At 38.7% G+C, this 18,382-nt stretch overlaps 1 long non-coding RNA gene and 1 other non-coding gene across 7 annotated transcripts; both read right to left on the bottom strand.

Annotated features, from left to right (window-relative positions):
- Positions 1 to 3,610: 3,610 nt before the first annotated feature.
- LOC127117051 (small nucleolar RNA R71) lies at positions 3,611 to 3,717 on the bottom strand. Its single transcript, XR_007801813.1, has one exon. It is a non-coding gene; the product is annotated as a small nucleolar RNA R71 (small nucleolar RNA).
- An 11,247-nt stretch (positions 3,718 to 14,964) lies between these two features.
- On the bottom strand, positions 14,965 to 17,629 carry LOC127084285 (uncharacterized). Of its 6 annotated transcripts, XR_007788690.1 has the most exons (6): positions 17,157 to 17,619; positions 16,742 to 17,053; positions 16,535 to 16,642; positions 16,198 to 16,422; positions 15,878 to 16,053; positions 14,965 to 15,368 (listed from the first exon to the last, which is right to left on the bottom strand). It is a non-coding gene; the product is annotated as an uncharacterized LOC127084285 (long non-coding RNA). The 6 variants fall into 6 exon arrangements; XR_007788711.1 differs by having other exon boundaries at positions 16,535 to 17,053; positions 17,157 to 17,623; XR_007788700.1 differs by lacking the exon at positions 16,535 to 16,642 and having other exon boundaries at positions 17,157 to 17,611.
- Between the last annotated feature and the right edge of the window lie 753 nt (positions 17,630 to 18,382).

The following is an 18,382-nucleotide window of genomic DNA, read 5'->3' as shown; positions in this document are numbered from 1 at the left end:
TTAACCCCAAAAGTATATTGCCCGAACTCGAATAGTCGTGACTTCTACATAAGTCCAATTACGATTGCTTAACATAGCACTAAATTGGTGACACAAAAGGCATAAGCATTCTAGTTAGTGAGACTGTAAGTCTCCCCTCTTCCATGGTATTATGTGGAAACTTGGTCTTCTTTCCTTCATTTGGAAGATGTTTTGGTTCAAGGATCCAAGCTTGTGGCAAGTGGGTTGAGTGTTCTCCATAGAATGTCTTGAAATCAAAAAGCAAAACAAAACTAACTACTAACTTACTAACCATTAAATTTTAATTTCAAGTCTTTACTTTAATGCAATTTACTTTTAGCACTTTATATCATTTGCCATTATACATATCATTCTAATTGTTTATGTTAATGTAATTTTCACTTTGTCCATTTGGACCATATTGTGTGACATTATTTTGTTTGTGTATACCTTGTTTGCTTGTATGGTCTTTGACCATTAATGTACATAATAACAATAAAAACCCTAAAAGACTTTTGAGTGGACTGTTGTTTTGATCTTGCCCAATTGGACTAAGAATTTAGGAAACATTCCTTTACTAATGGAATTGGCCAATGCCAATTTGTTGAAGAACCAAGTGCTTGCAATTTGAAATTCATCTGATACATTTTTGAAGATCTCTCTAGTTCATCTACAACATTGATCATTGTTAAGCTGTTATGTTGAACCTGTGACTTGTGGAATTCATCTGCTACATAGGTTATTTTGAAGAAGATCATGAAGTGGATAAGCTTGGATAAGGCCATCTTTATTTGATGCCTTTGCTCTTCAAGATTGATATAATTGTGCATTTGTGTGTTGCTTGATTCTAAAAGTCCAAGGGAATTCTGGATTTCTATTAACATACTTGTCTATTGGATTGCTCCCATTTGGTCAGATCTTTTCAACTTTAAACTTTTAAATTTTTGTGCATAGTGTAGTCTCTTCATCTTTTCCCCATTTCTTTAATTTCAAAATCTCTCCCTCCATTTTCAAAACCTTCTTTGTGTGAACTACTTTTGTTCTAAACATAGACCATTTTTGCAAAAGTTAGAAACTTTGGCCTTATGCCATTGCATTTTCAAACTTATTTTCTTAAATCAAACTTGTAAATAAATTTAACTATACTTGACTTGAAATTTCAAAAAGTCAAAAAGAACTAACTCATTCAAACAAATTTTAAGCCTTTGTGCCTTTCAAACTTAAATTTTGTTAAAACCAACACACTCATTTTGAAATTTATAGCACAAACTACGAGGTTTTGATCCCTCATTTTTATGTTGGTACGTAGGCACAAGACCGAAGGTATTTGATCACACTAAAATTTACGTATTTTCGACTCCGATTTCGCATGCATTCTAGTTATTTTATTATCGTTTTGTTGTGTTATTACTGTGTTTTCCTACGTTTTCAGGTTTTTACCTTAATAGGAGCCCCGATCGAGAAAAGGAGCGAAAAAGAGCCAAAAACCCTAAAAATCAGCATTTTGCTCTTATGGCCTACCCCATGGCGGGTGCCACAGTCCAAGCCATGAAGTGTCCAATTCAAACTTCCATCAACTCCCACGTTTTCCCACCACTTCCACTAAGGCGCCCCACTTTGTGCTTGTGGCGGGCGCCATGGCCTTGTGACGGGCGCCACAAGAGGAAAACGGTTTCCTCTATTTTCAAGTTGAAGGGCATCCAAGTAAATTCCACCTTTTTTATTTGCTTATAAATAGAAACGCGAATTCAGTTTTACAATGACCCAAACTTAGAGCAGACGAAGATCCGAACGTTGGAACAAGGCGAAATCAGAAGCAACTTTGTTTCACTTAGGCATATATTCAGTTTTATAAAGTGGTAATCGCTTCGCATTGGAGTGTTACCACAATTGTGTAATTGAGTCTGTGATAGAGTCTGTACTCGAGTTTGGAGCACTTTGGAAGGAAGTTAATCCTGCCGCCATTTTCTTTTCCGCATTGCAATTTACTCAGCCCTCCGATTGGAGCAGGTTTTTATTACTCGCCTTTACTTTATTTATTTCCCACACTCACTTTACTTTATTTATTTCCCGCACTCGCTTTACTTTATTTATTTCCCGCACTCGCCTTTATTTTATTTATTTCCCGCACTCGCTTTTACATTATTTATTTTCCGCACTCGCACTACTTTCATTTATTTTCCGCACTCGCTTTAAATTATTTACTTTCCGCACTCGCACTACTTTTATTTATTTTAATGCACTTTTACTTTACCATGTCTAGCTAAATTTATAAGGCTAGAATGTAAGGATCATAATTAAACCAGTAATCCGTACAATTGTTCGTAGAAACACTTAAGGGGCTATTTTAACTTTCAAATTAAGTTTTTCCGCACTTCAATTCCGTTGGGTAAGATCGAAAGCCGTCCAACGTATTTTTAAACTTAATTGTTTTTAACTATTTCAAAAACAGCGAAAGCGCTTTGTCTAGTTCATTAGGAGTTTTTAACATCAAGAAGAAAAGAGATTTTGAAACTATTTTCGGACGCGTTTATAAGTTTAGAGTCTGGTTCGTGAGAACCTCTTTTGGTTAAGAAATCCAGATTATAATACTTTTCAACTTAGTCAAGATACTATATTTCTTAAAAATAGGTTTACTACTCTAACGCAATGCGCGCCTTTTTATAAGTGACAATAAGAGGGTTTGATTAGGGAGTACAACTCGGTTCTGAATACGCGAAAGCGAAAGTTCCTGTTAAATTAGTTCTTTTCAAAGTAGGAAACATTGCCCATAAGTAGTTCTATTAGCAATTACTTGGATTATCATTTAATTATGTGAATTACATTTGACCCTGTCTTTATTAATTAAATTTATTTTAAAACTTTACTTTCCAATTGCACACTACAAAAACACCTATTTTAATTGTCTTTCATAAACACCATAACAATAGATAACGATAGATTGACACTTGGTCTCTGTGGTTCGATAATCTTTTATATTACTCTGACGCGTTCGTACACTTGCGAACATCAAGATTTACAAACGCATCAAGTTTTTGGCGCCGTTGCCGGGGACCAATTTCGTTAAATTTCATTTTCCTGTTGTTATTTCGTTTAGACTTAGGTTATTTCCTGCCGGTCGATGCGAAGAACTCGCAGCACCGGAAGTTTAAGTTTAGTATACCCTCTGGCGGAACCTGAACTTTACGCTCGCGCACGTTTATTCTTTCATAGAATTAAGAGAGCTATGGCCGAAGATCAAAACCAAAGACCTCTTAAGGACTTCGCTCAACCATCTAACGAAGAACCTAGTTCTAGTATAGTAAACCTAACCATACCAGCTAATAATTTTGAACTTAAACCATCCCTGTTACAACTAGTGCAACAGAGACAATTCGCGGGTCTCGCTACCGAGAACCCAAACCAACATTTAAAAATATTTCTTCAATTAGCAGATACTTTTAAAACCAATGGAGCTTCTCCTGAGGCAATACGTTTAAGATTATTTCCTTTTTCCCTCAGAGATAAAGCCCTATCATGGTTAGATTCCCTTCCACCCAATTCCATTACGACTTGGGATAACCTTAGAAGAGTTTTTCTTGCTAGATATTTTCCCCCGAGTAAGACCGCCGTTCTTCGAAACCATATAACTAGATTTACCCAAAACCATGGAGAATCGTTGTTCGAAGCTTGGGAGAGATATAAAGAGTTATTACGAGCATGCCCACATCATGGCTTAGAAAATTGGTTAATCATTCAAACCTTCTATAATGGACTTCATTACAACACAAAGATACCATCGACGCTGCCGCAGGCGGTGCTCTGATGAACAAACCTTACCCTGAAGCTAGTGCCCTCATCGAAGACATGGCTCAAAACCATCAATCATAGGGAGTCGAACGAGCGACAGTTGAGAAGAAGGAAGCCCAAGGAGGAGTGCATGAACTAAGCTCTATAGACATGATGCAAGCTAAAGTGGACGCATTAGCCCTTAAGGTCGAGCATATGTGCACGAACCCGAATACTGTAGTCGCAGTTTCGTCGGATTGTGAGATATGTGTAACCCAAGGACACCAATCCGCAGAATGTAGTCTATTAAACGAAACCCACTCCGAGCAAGTGAGCTACACCCAAGGGAGCCCATATTCGAATACCTATAACCTTGGATGGAGGAATCACCCTAACTTCTCCTATAAAAACAATAACCCTATTCAAAATAATGCACCTCCGAGACCTAGTTATCAAGCCCCTAGATCAAATCAACCTATACAACCTGTACCACCAAAGCCGAGCCTTGAGAAAATTATGGAAAATTTTATCACCGCTCAAACCCAACAAAACAAGGAGTTCATGAACCAAAACATTCATGTTAACGAATTGATTACACAATTAGGAACCAAGGTTGACCAAATAGTTACTCATACCAAGATGCTTGAAACCCAGATCTCTCAGGTAGCTTTAAACCAAGCCCCTCAGACTACACCTGGAGGACAATTCCCTGGACAACCTCAACAAAATCCGAGAGGACAAGCCAATGCCATTACCCTACGAAGTGGGAACGCTTATGATGAGCCACCAAACCCAAGATTCAGTGAACCCGAAACTTCTAAGGAATGTACCAAACCCCCGGACGAAGTAAAGGAACCAGAGGAATCTGAAAAGCAGGAAGGTCGAGATAAAGGAGAAGAACCTAAAGATAAAATTTACGTACCGCCCCTGCCATATAAACCACCTATACCATATCCCCAAAGACTCAAACAAACCCAGATCAATAAATAGTACCAAAAATTTATTAAAGTTATAGAAAAACTTCATGTAGAAATCTCTTTCACAGAAGCCATCACCCAAATACCTTCTTATGCAAAGTTTCTGAAAGATATCCTTACCAACAAACGTAGACTTGACGATCCGAGGCCTTTGGAATGTAATGCTATTTCCGAGGACAAATTAGCAAAGAAAGATAAAGATCCTGGAAATTTCTCCATTCCTTGCCTTTTGGGTAATCATGTCATCGAAAAAGCTTTTCTATACTTAGGAGCTAGTGTGAGCTTAATGCCTCTAGCAGTTTGTGAGGGATTAAATTTAGGAGAATTACATCCCACTAAGATGTCACTTCAGTTAGTCGATAGATCTGTCAAATATCCGATAGGCATTTTAGAAGATGTTCCTGTTAGGATATGTCAGTTGTTTATCCCTATTGATTTTGTCGTCATGGACATCAAAGAGGATAATGATATACCAATTCTTCTAGGTAGACCATTCTTATCGATTGCAGGAGCCATAATAGATGTCAAGAAAGGAAAGTTGACATTTGAGGTAGGCGACGAGAAAATAGAATTTATACTTTCGAAATTTCTTATGGCACCTGTGATGGGAGACTCGTGTTATGCCTTAGATATCATTGATGAATGTGTTAGAGAATTAGAACAAAAAGAAATTATAAAAACAATTAAGTTACCATCAACCCCCATAAAGGAAGATGATGACTTTAAAGAACCTTACATCGATGATAACCTTTACGAATGTTTATCCCTTACTCCAGATCCTATACCATGCCCTAAGAAACCAACCTTAGAACTTAAGGAGCTGCCTAAGAACCTGAAATATGAGTTCCTCGATGAAAAGATGAACCGTCCAGTTATAGTTAGTGCTACCTTGAGCCATGAGGAAACGAACCAACTTTTAGACGTTTTACGAAGATATCCCTCAGCCTTAGGATATAATATCTCTGACCTGAAAGGTATAAGCCCATCCGTATGCATGCATCGGATTTCGCTCGAAGAAGATTCAAAACCCTCTAGGGAGCATCAGAGAAGAATAAACCCTATAATGAGTGATGTTGTTAAGAAGGAAGTTCTTAAGTTACTTGAGGCAGGTATAATCTACCAGATCTCGGATAGTAAGTGGGTGATCCCTGTGCATGTAGTACCTAAAAAGGGAGGCATCACAGTCGTGCAAAACGATAAAGGCGAACATGTAGCAAAACGTTTAGAAGGAGGATGGCGGATGTGTATAGATTATAGAAAATTAAATAAAGCAACTAGGAAGGATCATTTCCCTTTACCATTTATAGACCAGATGTTGGAGCGTCTAGCCAGACACTCTTACTTCTGCTATCTAGATGGATGCTCTGGATTCTTCCAAATACCTATTCACCCCGAAGATCAAGAAAAAACTACCTTTACATGCCCCTATGGAACTTTTGCCTACAGACGAATGCCTTTCGGCCTCTGTAACGCCCCAGCTACTTTCCAACGCTGCATGATGTCAATCTTTGCAGATTACCTAGATGGTATCATGGAAGTGTTTATGGATGATTTCTCGGTTTGCGGATTCGATTTCCACAATTGTCTTGCTAACCTTGAGAAAATCCTGGAGAGATACGTGGAGGTGAACCTCGTGCTAAATTGGGAAAATTTTCATTTCATGGTGACCGAAGGAATAGTTTTAGGACATATAGTTTCTGAAAAGGGTATAGAGGTAGATAAAGCTAAAATAGAAGTTATAGAAAACCTAAAACCACCAAAAACAATCAGAGAAGTCTGAAGCTTTCTTGGACACGATGGATTCTACAGGCGTTTTATTAAAGACTTCTCCAAAATAACTAAACCGTTAACCGGACTTTTAATGAAAGATGCTGAATTCATTTTTGATGAAAAATGTAATGACGCATTTAATCTTTTAAAGCAAACATTAATCTCAGCACCCATTATGAAACCACCCGATTGGTCGGAATCTTTTGAGATAATGTGCGATGCTAGTGATTATGCAGTTGGAGCCGTTCTAGGACAAAGAAAAGATAAAAAGTTACATGTCATTTATTATGCCAGTAGAACCCTAGATGCTGCCCAACTTAATTATGCAACAACTGAAAAAGAATTACTCGCTGTAGTTTTCACTATAGACAAATTTAGATCTTATCTAGTAGGAGCAAAAATTATTGTTTACACCGATCATGCTGCCATTCGTTACCTATTAAGTAAAAAAGATGCCAAGCCCAGGTTACTCCGATGGATTCTATTACTACAAGAGTTTGATTTAGATATAAGAGATAAAAAAAGGCACTGAAAATGTAGTGGCCGATCACCTTTCTAGGCTAGAACATCTAAAACCTGAACTAGTACCCATAAATGATGATTTCGCCTATGATAGACTGATAGCTAAAGTAGAAACCATTGAAGCAAATAACCTAGATCCTTATGAGCATTCCCAAAATTCCTTAGCAATAAATAACGTACCCTGGTATGCAGATTTCGTTAATTACCTAGCTGTTGATATAGTACCCCCTGATCTTGACTACTACCGCAAGAAGAAATTCTTCCACGATGTGAGAAACTTCTATTGGGACGAACCGCTCCTTTTCAAAAGGGGTAAAGATGGCATCTTTCGCCGTTGCGTCCCAGAAGAAGAAGTAAATAATATTATCGAGCATTGTCATTCTGCACCTTATGGTGGACATGCGAGCACCTCTAAGACATACGCCAAGATTCTTCAAGCTGGCCTATTTTGGCCTACCATGTGGCGCGATGTCTATGCTTTCATTGTCAAATGCGACAGATGCCAACGCACTGGAAACATTTCAAGAAGAGATGAAATGCCCTTAAGAAACATTCAAGAAGTAGAACTCTTTGACGTATGGGGTATAGATTTCATGGGACCTTTTCCACCATCCTTAGGAAATAGGTATATCTTAGTAGCTGTAGACTATGTGTCTAAGTGGATTGAAGCTATAGCTGCACCCACAAACGACACTAGGGTAGTAATCAAATTATTCAAAAACTATATATTCCCTAGATTTGGAACACCACGTTTAGTCATAAGCGATGGAGGATCACACTTTATATCGAGAATATTTGACAAACTTTTAAGAAAATATGGAGTTAGGCATAGAGTAGCAACACCATACCATCCACAAACTAGTGGCCAAGTAGAAGTATCTAATAGGGAGATAAAACAAATCCTAGAGAAAACTGTTTCTATTTCTAGGAGAGACTGGTCTCAGAAGCTTCAAGAAGCATTATGGGCCTATAGAACCGCTTTCAAAACCCCTATAGGAACTACTCCTTACCAACTAGTTTATGGAAAACCTTGTCACTTACCATTCGAGTTAGAGCATAAGGCCTATTGGGCCATTAAAACTTTGAATTTAGACTACTTAGCCGCTGGAGAAAAGTGTATCCTAGACATTCATAAATTAGAAGAGCTTAGGCAATCTGCCTACAAATATGCAAAAATATATAAAGAGAGGACAAAAGCCTATCATGACAACAGAATAGTAAAGAAAAACTTCAATGTAGGCGATTCTGTTCTCCTTTTCAACACTAGGTTACGACTTTTCCCTGGAAAGCTATGTTTAAGATGGACTGGTCCTTTCGAAGTATCCAAGATTCTGAGATCCGGAGCCGTAGAAATCAAGAACGATACCTGTAGTCCATTCGTTGTAAATGGACAAAGACTGAAGCTCTACGAAGGAGGAGACATTCCAACATACTACTCGAGCCACACCCTGATTGATCCACCAATTACCACTACTACAGGTGTATAAATTCTAACCGTCAAGCTAATGACGTTAAACAAGCGCTGTGTGGGAGGCAACCCATGGTTTTTCTTTTCATTTTACTTTTTTTTCGCATTTATTTACATTTATTTTTATTTTTATTTTATTTTCTCTTATTTTGCATTGAGACTAAAGTTTGAATGGTTTGTATTTTCAGGATCACTTTCCTAACTTTTACAGGATGCAGGGTTTTTATGACATGCATGTCGCCTATAGAGACAATGCTCAGAGGGAGCGCTACATTGCTTTATACCAGCGCCCTATGGCACCCACACGTTACCCTGATCAGCATTGTATGGAGGCACTGGGTATCGAGCCTAGTATCCAATTCCTTAGCCACCAGCTCCACTGGGACGAATTTGCTGATGACTTGAGCAACACATATAGGAACCTGACTCTGGAGTTCCTGAGTTCATTCGACTACGACCCATATTCTGGACCAGATGGGTATGCTGCTTTCAAGCTCTTTGGGGTTGAGTACTCCTTCAGCCAGAAAGAGTTCGGCGACTTATTAGGTTTCCAGACTACTCCTGATGCTATCCCGGAGACACCTTTGGGATATTTCCTGGGTAAGGAAGTGGAGAAGTTTTGGAGTGATATATCAGGCGGTGGAAGCCAGGATCCATCTACACAGTTATCTTATGTCATACATAACCCAGCCTTCAGATATTTTCAGATGATATTAGCATATTCCTTCTTGGGAAGACCGGATGCAGAGACACTACTGAGTGAAGAGGAGATCTTCCTATTATTTTGCGCATCCCAGTCTCGCCCAGTAGCATGTGGGAACTTTTTATTGACTAATCTCAGCGGTATCTCTAGATCCACCGAAGGAGTCATCCATGTTGGTGGAATCATCACACAGATTGCTGTCGCTTTAGGTCTGTCTCGCAAACTGTTGCATCTTCGGACCTACTGTGGATACACTACCATGGACATCGATTTCTGTTTGACCAGAGGATTGATGAGGAGAGCCTCTTTCCACCCATGTCAGTTCCAATTGCTAGTTGACAGTGAGACCATCCATTACTTCACATTGCCAGACCCTATGATGACCAGTGTGCATGATCCAGCGAATTGGAGTTATGCTCTAGAAGGCCAGGGAGAGACCGTCGAGGCACCGAGATCACCACCCATTGCTGAATACACGCCTACACCACCATCTCCTAGAATCACTGTTTTCTCTAATAATCATTCATTGCAGACACCCAACATACGCACCCAGATTACTGAGTGCCGTAGAGAGATTGCAGAGCTTAGACAGGAAGTGGCAGACTTAACTTTACAGATAGGAGTGTCTGATCTCACCCATGCTACTGAAGTCGATTGTCTATATCAGGAGATCGCAGAGCTCAAGCAAGAAGTCGCCATGCTCCGTGGTTCCACTCAGGAAGATGACATCCCGACTACATGATCTCACCGTTTAATCTTATTTCGTCTCATTTTTATATTTATCGTATTTACTTTGCTCATTTTATATTACCGCATTCAGAATATTATATGAACTACTACCATACATTAGTATTTTTATCTATATATGTTTTATATTTATTTTATTTTGCATTTTAATTTTTTCAGTTATTTATTTATTTACATTTAATTTCTGTTTTTGTTTTTGTTTCAGTTTCAATTTTTATTTTCGTTTTTACTTTTATAAAAATTATGCAAGTCGAAGTTACTAGGAGAATCACAAGACAAATGCTATCCAGACCCCTCAAAGCCAAAAGACAAGCGAAGCCCAAACCAAAGGACCAAAATCTGGCCCAGCCGGATTTTGCCTTGTGGCGCCCGCCATAGGACCTGTGGCGCCCGCCACAGCGTCTGTAAATGGTCGGGGCAGACCTCTCTTCTTCACCATTTTTGCAACTTACAACCTTCAAAACCCATTTTTTCACCTTGAGAAAAAGTCCTTGAACCCACAAAAAGCTCATACTTTCCTAACCATCATACCACACATATCATTGTTCCACTTTCCGTTTTTGAATTCATCCGCCGGATTTTGTAAAAATCCAACCTTTTCACCAACCACTTCATCTTCTTCATCCACATTTCAAGAGCATTCAAATGGAGTTCAACGGATTCGTTCTTCGAGGAGGGAAACAGGGGGAAAGACAAAGAAAAATCATTGAACGGTTGCAAAATCGGGAGATTCTCGCGACGAGGTATGTTGACGAAGATTGTCTATATACTTTAGGCATCTACCATAGCATTTTCCATTTATTAGACTTCTTAGGTTTGCATAATTTCTTTATCAACAAAGAACCCACCTATGAGCGGCTGACAATTGAATTTTTAAGTTCTTTAATTTATGTTGTCCGCCCTAACACTTCTAGCACAGTCGGTACTATTCAATTTAGAATGTTTGTTGTTGAATACCAATTCAGTACCGATGAACTAGCCAGTCTGTTAGGGATCTCTAATGGGGAGGGTGCTATTTGTGAGGCCCCTTTGGATTCCGAATGGGCTGTTGAGGTATTTTCCTTCTGGGAGCGTCTATCAAACACTTTCATTAACTCTTTTGAAGGAGTTCTTGCCTCAACCATCCATAACCCGGCCATCAGAGTTTTTAAATATCTGTTGGCATGCAATGTTTTTGGCCGGGAGAATCCAAATAAGGTTAACGCTAGAGAGCTTCTATTTTTGCAAGGAAGCCTCACAAATAGGAAAAAAAATTCGGTTCCGTTTATGCTCGCCCATATGATGTTAACTCTGAATAAGGCGGGACCGATTTCTTTTGGTGGCTTGATTACGTCTATTGCTCGGGCACTTAACCTGAATAATGAGATGGCTACCCTAAACCCCTTACCTCCTCGCACAATTAATTTAAAATTTCTGAGAGACATGAAATTGTGCCGCTCAAGGAGAGAAGGAGGTTATACACTTATGATTCATGGTGTAGCCATCCCATCTGTTATTCTACCTTGCACTAGACGTACAAATATACGTGATGAGAGGAATTGGACCTATGATTTAGATGCTCCACCTGTTTTGGGTCCTCTCCCTCCTAACATTCCTGATGAGGCAGGACCAGACACTGATGATGAATATGATCGGAGAGAGAGATCTCCCGTACCACATGTGTCCCCCCATCATCCTTCACCACCACACACCGCACCATCTTCTTCTTCTACAGGTACCACTCCTGGCTTCTATATTACATAGGAGATGTGGCGTGACCACCTGGCTAGAGAGCAAAGGCGTGATGACCTACTCTCTACCCTCCAGCAACAAATGACGGATAATATGAACTTCATGCAAGAATCACAGCGGAGGTCAGACAGGTCCTACGACACTGTTCTACAGTCTCTGCAAGTGATTACAAATACGCAAGCCCGTCAGCAACCATACCACCAGAGACACATGGCACTAATTGAAGCCACTCAAGGTTCCATTATAGGTAACCTTCGAGAGGTGAGGACCGCTCAGGATTCCCTGCAGGCGAGGATGGATCAGAGAGACCGTCGTTGTACCCGATCCCATCGTCCACCTCAGGATGGCGAGGGCACTAGTGGTCAGCAATAGGTTGCCAGGTAACTCTTCCTTATCTTATTTCGAAACATTGGGGACAATGTTCGATTTAAGTGTGGGAGGAGACTCTATCATCTTTTCTTTAGTGTTTTTCTCGCTTTTCCTTTATCGTTTTTATTTGCTGTTTTTTATTTATTGTTATTTCCTTTTAGTTGTTTATTTTGCTTTCTAGTATAATGCATGAGTCTGACGAGTCACCAAATACAGTAGATCTTTAGTACAATCCTACCTCCCCATACCTTTAGCCTCACAAAAAAAAAAATTGCAAAAGAAAATAGTGTTATTTCGAAAGTTTTTAGGTTTTAAGGACATGTTCTGAGTAAGGATGCGGTGACTTGGGAGAACTTTGCGAAACATCAGTATCTGTTCTAGCACCATAGACTTCGTAAATATAGGAATCATTCCCGAAACCCCATATACCATGGCCTTAATCATCATTTCCGTATAAGTCCTTAGTAGTTTATCTCAGTAGTCAGCTCTGGCCTACGCATCCTCTACGTAGGGGACCGATGCAAATAAGTGAATGATCCAGAAAAACAAAAAAATAAAAGAAAGCAAAAAGGCAACTCCGGTATAGGTGACCCTCACAAAGTCATTTAAACCAAATAATTGTAAAAAAAAAATTTGCTACACAAAGAAAAAAAGAAAAAGAAAAGCAGCACCCACTGCTAGTTGGTTCAGAGGTATCTGGCACTGAACTCGGTAGGGCGGATTACGATCCGATCCCCCATAACTACAGTTGGGTCCAATAAAAGGATTTACACATATTTATGTGCCAGAAATCCCATGTTCAGATCATAATCACTAACAGGCCACTCTACTACGAAGCATGTACGGATAACGGGCTTAATGTGATTGCGCCTGAATGAAAAGGACACAAAAGAGATGAAGAGGCAGGCCTAGGTATTGTGGGATAATATGGGTTGGTTAATATAGGAATGAAGTTTATGTCCGTATTTTCGGATTAGTGTCATCATGATACCCTTAGTTCACTCAGTTAGTACCTATCACTGCATCCCGACTTGAACTTAGAATTTTCACCTGAAGCACTCGTTTACACCAGTTTTTCTTTTATGAGCTTTATAATGTTTTGCTTGAGGACAAGCAAAGGTTTAAGTGTGGGAGAGTTTGATCACACTAAAATTTACGTATTTTCGACTCCGATTTCGCATGCATTCTAGTTATTTTATTATCGTTTTGTTGTGTTATTACTGTGTTTTCCTTTGTTTTCAGGTTTTTACCTTAATAGGAGCCCCGATCGAGAAAAGGAGCGAAAAAGAGCCAAAAACCCTAAAAATCAGCATTTTGCTCTTATGGCCTACCCCATGACGGGCGCCACAGTCCAAGCCATGAAGTGTCCAATTCAAACTTCCATCAACTCCCACGTTTTCCCACCACTTCCACTAAGGCGCCCCACTTTGTGCTTGTGGCGGGCGCCATGGCCTTGTGGCGGGCGCCACAAGAGGAAAACGGTTTCCTCTATTTTCAAGTTGAAGGGCATCCAAGTAAATTCCACCTTTTTTATTTGCTTATAAATAGAAACGCGAATTCAGTTTTACAATGACCCAAACTTAGAGCAGACGAAGATCCGAACGTTGGAACAAGGCGAAATCAGAAGCAACTTTGTTTCACTTAGGCATATATTCAGTTTTATAAAGTGGTAATCGCTTCGCATTGGAGTGTTACCACAATTGTGTGATTGAGTCTGTGATAGAGTTTGTACTCGAGTTTGGAGCACTTTGGAAGGAAGTTAATCCTGCCGCCATTTTCTTTTCCGCATTGCAATTTACTTAGCCCTCCGATTGGAACAGGTTTTTATTACTCGCCTTTACTTTATTTATTTCCCGCACTCGCTTTACTTTATTTATTTCCCGCACTCGCCTTTACTTTATTTATTTCCCGCACTCGCTTTACTTTATTTATTTCCCGCACTCGCTTTACTTTATTTATTTCCCGCACTCGCCTTTACTTTATTTATTTCCCGCACTCGCTTTTACATTATTTATTTTCCGCACTCGCACTACTTTCATTTATTTTCCGCACTCGCTTTAAATTATTTACTTTCCGCACTCGCACTACTTTTATTTATTTTAATGCACTTTTACTTTACCATGTCTAACTAAATTTATAAGGCTAGAATGTAAGGATCATAATTAAACCAGTAATCCGTACAATTGTTCGTAGAAACACTTAAGGGGCTATTTTAACTTTCAAATTAAGTTTTCCCGCACTTCAATTCCGTTGGGTAAGATCGAAAGCCGTCCAACGTCTTTTTAAACTTAATTGTTTTTAACTATTTCAAAAACAGCGAAAGCGCTTTGTCTAATTCATTAGGAGTTTTTAACATCAAGAAGAAAAGAGATTTTGAAACTATTTTCGGACACGTTTATAAGTTTAGAGTCTGATTCGTGAGAACCTCTTTTGGTTAAGAAATCCATGTTATAATACTTTTCAACTTAGTCAAGATACTATATTTCTCAAAAATAGGCTTACTACTCTAACGCAATGCACGCCTTTTTATAAGTGACAATAAGAGGGTTTGATTAGGGAGTACAACTCGGTTCTGAATACGCGAAAGCGACAATTCCGATTAAATTAGTTCTTTTCAAAGTAGGAAACATTGTCCATAAGTAGTTCTATTAGCAAGTACTTGGATTATCATTTAATTATGTGAATTACATTTGACCATGTCTTTATTAATTAAATTTATTTTAAAACTTTACTTTCCAATTGCACACTACAAAAACACTTATTTTAATTGCCTTTGATAAACACCATAACAATAGATTGACACTTGGTCTCTGTGGTTCGATAATCTTTTATATTACTCTGACGCGTTCGTACACTTGCGAACATCAAGATTTACAAACGCATCAGTATTGTCAAACACAAAAATATAATTAATGAATTATTTTCTCATCCCCCATTCTATTTGTTTGTAAATATCACTTTGTACAAAATACATATGCACACAAAAAGGGTTCCCTAGGAGTAACTAGGACACTTTGGGTGCTAACACCTTCCATCTGTGTCACCAACCCCCTTACCTGTGATCTATAATTTTTATTAGTTTTTACTTTAAAACTTCTTACTAATTGGGTTTTGTTCGTACTTTTTCCCTTTTCCCTTGGAAATAATAAAAACGCGGAGGCGACTCTTGTTAATTGATCTCTAGCTTGTCAATAGCTTGATGACCATGAATTTCCGGCTACACCCACCGTACAAGGAAATAGTCCACATTGCATTGCCATATCTAGCCTAATTAACTTCAAACTGCATTTGGAAATTAAGCTGGCAACGACACCTGCATTTCAACAGCATATACAGGATGTTAGATTGCATTCACTAAGTGCTAAGTAACTAGTTTCCGACCAGCCTAACATGACAGTACATTCTAAAAATTCATTTTCTCCAAATAGCACAACATCCACATTATGGCAGCTCAGGGATTCAGTACGAGATGCCGTAATAAGCCTTTCAATTCAACTCAAATCAATATCAGTACAATTAACTAACTAATTTCATTTTTAGTATATCATGTTAAGCTACTATTAGCATCACTACAATTTCACCCAATTTCACTAAATCAAAGCAATTCACCCTAACTACTACAATAGAATTTTAGACTCTACATAACTGAATCGCAACAGTCCGTTATAACTAGATCAAAAACCAAACAACAACACAATCGCACTTTTCATACAATCAAATTTCACAACATACTTCCAAACTCAGTTCAATGTACTTTGAAAACATGGCCTACAATTCACTATAATAACTCGTTAGGATCAAGACCAAGTATTGGGAACATACATAACTCAGATTCACCTGCAATGTCATTGATAGAAGAAACATGACCAGTTCAGCCCTGCATTTAACCATCCAAACTAACATCTCCAGACATGATAGTACACATCATCACAAGCTGCAGCGAAGGTGCAACTGCAAAAAAACCAAACACCGTTGAACTGCATACGGGACAAAATGACCTGCAAAAGCCACAAGTGGAAGGTTCAGAATGCAGCGAATAACCAACCATGATAAACCTGCAATGGTCGATCCAATAACGCGTGATAACCACGCAGCGGAAAACCGACCACACAAAAAACCAAAGCCAAATGGCCAAACCTCACCAGTAAAAGCCTTCAAAACCTTCAAGTCCACTCTCAAACCCATTAAGCTCATTAGTGGTAAAGGGTGCTACTTGCAGAAACTGGGACACCGGATGAGATACCATCTAAGGTGATAACCTGATTGGAAGATCACTATGATAGCTTTAGTGCCAGTGGCTATATGCCTGTTGTTGTCCGGTTCTGCAGCTGGCCTGGTTCCCTCGATAAAAGATGAGCTAAACGATACTGCATCAACAAAGGAGGATTAAGTGTAGTTCCAAAAAAAGAATGAATTCTAACTTGTTCACATGAGTTTGGAAAAGTCAGAAATAACAGGTTTTCAGTTTTTCACTCATACCCAAATACGTTCAAATGGAATTTTAATTGGATAATGTTTGGATCTTATTTCACCAACTAACTTCAACCTAGAGTTTCGATCGATATAACAATTCTCACTCAAGGTTATCTACAAGAAAACCATAGGCAAAAAGTTAAAAAGCCCAGTTAACAAACTAATCAAACCAATTTCCCAACTGTTATTAACTGACAGGCTACCCGAACTGACCTCGATCAACCACCTTCCCGAATCGATTAGGCTAAGCGCTTTATATAAGCCCTCCAAGCCTCATTCTGAGGAGGTTTTTTTTTTCATTTCTGCAATCTTTCTACTCCACTATTCAACCTTCTGTTTCACTTTTTCAATCGTCTTCTCTTTCCCTCACCAAAGCTCTGATAGTGAAACACCATTGAAGCTTCATGTTGAAGCTTCAATTGGTGGAGCTCAAACCACCACACCACCTGCATCTCAATGCTGCAAGCGGAAATCGAAACGCAACGCAGAAAGCGCAGCAACGGGCGACAACCAACAAACTTCCAACTGCGGAATTGGAGAAGAAACATAAATGATTCACACAAGAGAAATAAAGGAAAACGATGAAAGAAGAGGATTGAGGAAAACGAAAATAGGAGGAATTTGCCACCTGAATACCGCACCGGAACATGGAAGACAACACGAATAGAAGATTCGATTCGAGGCTTCCCATCGCGCACTCTTCACCGAAACCTTTTCACGGAGAATCTCTCCTCAATTCGATCGCGATTCCAAGCTCTTTATCAGTCATGAGGGTGCATCCTTCGGCATCCTTCATAAATCAATATCGACAACGACGATTCCCTGTCATATTCAATGACGACGCAACGCCACGCCACAAATCTGGTAGGTTCGCACAGGATTTTGCAGCGAATTCTTTGAATCGTTTGAGGTGAATTCGTGATGGTGTGTAGTCGATGCCAAAGTCGTTTTGTGTGGTTTGTTCATGGGGTTTTACGCAGTCCAGGCATCTGAACTGGCTGTATAGGCTGGGTATTCATGGGCATGTGAAGTCGTGTTGGTGTTATAGGATTGGGCCTTTGGCCAAATGCGTTATGCCTGACCTACCCCGTTCTTGTTACTCATACCCCATGAACCTTAAACCTTGCCAATTCCCCGTTAACCCATTGTTAAACACTGTTAAGTTATTTTAAGGTTGATTAGTTTCTATTAATTAGCACTACAGTTTTTGTTATGGTTAAATTTAGCTCTTTCTCAATTTTGAAAATTAAGATGTAGTATAATTTTAGTGATAATTAGCTTAATTTATGTTTAATTAGGATTAGATAGTTAATTAGAAATTAGGTTTAATCGAACCTTAGATTAGATTTAGTTTTTTCTTAATTTTCTAGAATTAATTCGTGATTGATTAACCTTGCCATGATTAGGTTTTAGTCATTAGATTTTGGTTATTTCATTTTGCAGATTTTTGTTGGATTAATATGGTTAATGTTGATTTTAGCATGGCTAGACCTTATGTTAATTTCCACTACATTCGGTTTGTATCATCATAGTCATTAGATTTGATTCTTGATCTTGGATTGTGTATGTCGTATTCGATTGATTTTGATCCTAATGCATGTTTAGGTAGATTTTAATTTTTAGGATTAATATTCAATTTTAATTGTCCATTTAATTGTTTCTTTGGTTTATGATCACTTTGATTTAATTGAAAATCCCATTTCAATTTAGGTGATGAATATATTGTATGTCCGAGTTCATTTTCCTTGATCATAGGATAAATCTTTGATTACTTTTCATTGGTTAATCCATTACCTTTTAAATCGATTCTAACCATTGTATGTACTTGCATATTGTTGCTTCATTCTCATTCAT

The sequence above is a fragment of the Lathyrus oleraceus genome, chromosome 1 (genome assembly GCF_024323335.1).
Source record: "Lathyrus oleraceus cultivar Zhongwan6 chromosome 1, CAAS_Psat_ZW6_1.0, whole genome shotgun sequence".
NCBI lineage: Eukaryota > Viridiplantae > Streptophyta > Magnoliopsida > Fabales > Fabaceae > Lathyrus > Lathyrus oleraceus.
The sequence above is the reverse complement of the archived record's forward strand: the minus strand, read 5'-3'. Positions and strand labels throughout refer to the sequence as shown.